At 32.3% G+C, this 3,796-nt stretch overlaps 1 protein-coding gene across 1 annotated transcript in view; it reads right to left on the bottom strand.

Annotated features, from left to right (window-relative positions):
* The window catches only part of NBEA (neurobeachin), a gene marked incomplete at its 3' end in the record, with an annotated part of 753,742 nt that overhangs the window by 381,022 nt on the left and 368,924 nt on the right, over nt 1-3,796 (bottom strand). The gene's annotated exons all lie outside the window — the stretch shown is intronic.

Below are 3,796 nucleotides of genomic sequence, written 5' to 3'. Positions count from 1 at the left end.
ACCTTGAAAGTTAAAAAATGGGATAGAGGTGGACATGGAAGACAATTTTAATCCCTGCCCTAGCACTCTAACAATTCTCTCTGACAAATACAAAGACTTACAGATACATGAGAACACATGCAAAGGGATAAGAACAATTTACTGTCATTTCATCAACAACAAACTCTTGGCAATGACAGGAAAAAGGTATATTTTAAAGTCTTATCTTACAAATTATTCCAGAATTTTTTGCCATTTGAGAAAACACACCTACATAGACATATACTCACTTTTCTGCTGAAAACCTAAATGAACAACCTTTTATTTTCATGGGGAAACATATTTAACTTTAGGCTTGAATGCCTGCAGAGAGCTGCCAAGTCTTTAGATAGTTTTGTCACAATTTTTTAACTCTTCAACATGCAGGCATAAAATTTCCTGAAGATGAAGGACTTTTTCAGGGAACTGGATCTCATGTTAAGGACCCTTTGAAACTAAACACTTTGAAGACAAATAAGTTCCAGAAGGATGATGATAAAATCCCTATGTTCTCTTCACAATCACTTTATGGTAGTTAGATGGACTAGTCGAAGAAATCTCAGATCCAAAACATAATGCTCCCCATCAGTTTCTCCTCATCGATGTCAACTCAATGTACATTTTTCATTCCCTCTTCTTTGTATACAATTAAATCAACCAATTTAATGTTCTTAGAGATTCAATCCATCATAAAAGTTTTGAAAATATAAAAACATTGCAAGGGAAAAACGGAAGAGTAAATTGAGATCTTAAGTCTTCAAGAATTTCAGAATTGATTTTATATTTCTGATATATTTAATATTTATCATTATCTGTCACTAAAATACATAGGTGTGTTTCTTAAAATTTTCGAAGTGAATGTTCATCATAACTGGCATGTTTAGAAATTCTGGGCAATAAGCTGGAGAAGTCACATTTATTTCATTTTCATTTCTTATTTTTATGAAGATCTTACTAAAAGTATTACAGGAAAAACTGAATGTAAGAAATGAATAATCAATAATCAATTCGAAGAGAAGATTACTGATGTAATAGTCAACCATAAAAAAACCATTAGGCAATACTGAAATATATTTAGTTGGTTACTCAAGGAAAAGTTGGCGTATCATATAAACATGAGGCTTCTATAGGACTTTAGGTGATCATTAAATTATGTTTAAAATTGGACACATCTTATTATAAAATGAGTGTATGTATTTGTATTTGTTTATAATAAAAAAGTCTAGACTGTTTTACAAGATATTTTTAAAAAGAGCGTATGTTATGAGTATATACAACACACGTTTATATATTAGTTTTGAGTTGTTAAAAAGTTTCTCACATTCAAATGTGTAGTTTAAGATTTAGAAATAGGTACTAAGTTATATTAAATATTTCATATATATTCATAAATGATCATGCAGCAATAGGTGTGGAAGCCAGTATAAGAACATTAGTGTTGTAGAGAAATTTAGAGATCACCATTTTTAACTAAGTACAAGAATCTTTGACACATAATTAGCTGACCTTTCTTTGAAGACCTACTATATTTTGGACCTCTGAAACAGCTTCTTATACTTTTGGACTACATTAAAATTAAAAAAAAAGAAGCATTATATATATACTGGCTATGTATCTATATATATTTTTTATATTTTAAATAACATTTTCTTTTCTCTAGCTTATTTTACTGTAAGATTACAATGCATAATACATATAACATAGAAAATATGTGCTAACTGATGGCTTATGTTATCGGTAAGGCTTCCTTCTGGTCACTAGTGCTAAGCTATTAGTAGTTAACTTTTGGGGGAGTAAAAAGTTATATGCATATTTTTGACTGTGTAGGGGGACTGGCCTCCCTAACCTTCACATTGTAGTGTTGATGGCTATATAACATTGTGAATTTAATTAATGCCACTGAACTGTATACTTAAAATGGTAAAAATGGCACATTTTACATTTTACGTATTTTATCACAATAAAAATAAATAACAAATCACCTTAGCTAATATATACTCCTTTTTATTTATAAAATAACTCAATATGTCATTAGTAATTACCTATACTATGTGCTGGATATTTATACTAGGAGTGGAAGACACAGTGGTAAGCATAACACAAGGCAATAGAAAAATAAAGTGATCTTTAGTATGGTGTAAATTTGTAGCATAACTGAACTGAATAACATCCATAAAGTGACTTCAGAAAACTTCAAAGTTCTGTGTCATCCTTAAGCAGTCTTTTCTTTTGGATTGTTGTAAATAAACAATGTATGCTTTTAAATGCTCTTCATAAATGTTAGTTAAATATATTGAGACTATACAATACTTATTTTCTCCATTGGCTGAATAGAGTTCTTCAGAAAGAAAGGAAATACTAGAAATGCAGCTTATTCTAATGCAAATTGAAATGTGGTGGATAAAGAAAATCATACCTTAATCATATATAAGAGCATCTAATTAAAACATATAAACCGGTTCCTATATTTACCATCCAGATTTATGCACTCAGATGCTAAGGGAATGATGGAGAGATTAGAACCTAATAATAATAATACAGAAAGGCTTCATGAAATAAAAGAGTTTGAAATAATTGGGAAGATATGAGGTACAGGAACAACCATATTGGTTTCATTAATACTTGGAATAAAATTTTATTGAGGTACATACACATAGAAATGAACACATGTAAAAAACAGAGAATGTTGAATAATGTCTATCATCTAGTTGGCAGTGCTACATTAGTATCAATTTCCTGGTCTTGATACTCTACTACAGTTATATGTAAGATGTTACTTTTGGAGGAAGCTGAGGGAAGGGTACATGGGACTCTGTGTACTATTTTTGCAACTTCCTGTGAGTCTCTAATTAAAAACAACGAAACCACAGAAAAAATGACCATGAGGAAATGTACAATGGAACAAAAAAAGAGGATACAGAAAACTACTTATTACGTGATAGCTCATAAAAATAAAGCATATTAAAATATGCGTAAGACAAAAATGAAGAAAATCTACCACCAGAAAAGGGAACATGAACTAGAGGGAAAACTGTGAAAAAAAAATATATATATATATAGTTTTCACTATTTTTCAAAATTGTTGTAATTTGTCTGAAAAACTTATACAATGTAGACACGGGAAAATAAAGATTAAAGAAAAATAAACCAAAATACTGGGAGAAAGGGAAATGTGAAATTTGAGGCACAGTATGGAAAGAAATTTTAGGTCAGGGAGGTGGACTTAGTGTCAGGGATCCAGGGATTCAGCATATTCTGCATTCCTTCTCTTCTGTCACATACATTAAACACTCTTAAAAATGATCCTGCAGGTGGCCTAGGCTTATTGATTTCTTTTTTCCCTCAATCTTACTAGAATTGTGAGAAATTAGACACGAGCAAAAAAAGACTGTCATTCTTTTCTATCATTTCTTTCTTTTTCGTATGTGTGTGTGTGTTTTTTTAGACTGAGTCTCGCTCTGTCACCTAGGCTGGAGTGCAGTGGTGCAAACTCGGCTCACTGTAACCTCCACCTCCCGGGTTCAAGAGATTCTCCTGCCTCAGCCTCCTGAGTAGCTGGGACTACAGGTGCCCACAGCACGCCTGGCTAATTTTTGTATTTTTAGTAGGGACAGGTTTCACTATGTTGGCCAGGCTGGTCCGGAACTCCTAACCTTGTGATCCACCTGCCTTGGCCTCCCAAAGTGCTAGGATTACAGGCCTGAGCCACCACGCCCAGCCTTAGTTTATCATTTCTAACAGGTGAGGTTAGAACTTTTTGTTTATGCATAAACTTTTA

The sequence above is a fragment of the Mandrillus leucophaeus genome, unplaced genomic scaffold (assembly GCF_000951045.1).
Source record: "Mandrillus leucophaeus isolate KB7577 unplaced genomic scaffold, Mleu.le_1.0 Scaffold916, whole genome shotgun sequence".
Taxonomy (NCBI): domain Eukaryota; kingdom Metazoa; phylum Chordata; class Mammalia; order Primates; family Cercopithecidae; genus Mandrillus; species Mandrillus leucophaeus.
Note: the sequence above shows the minus strand (reverse complement) of the source record. Positions and strands in the feature narration are given on the sequence as shown.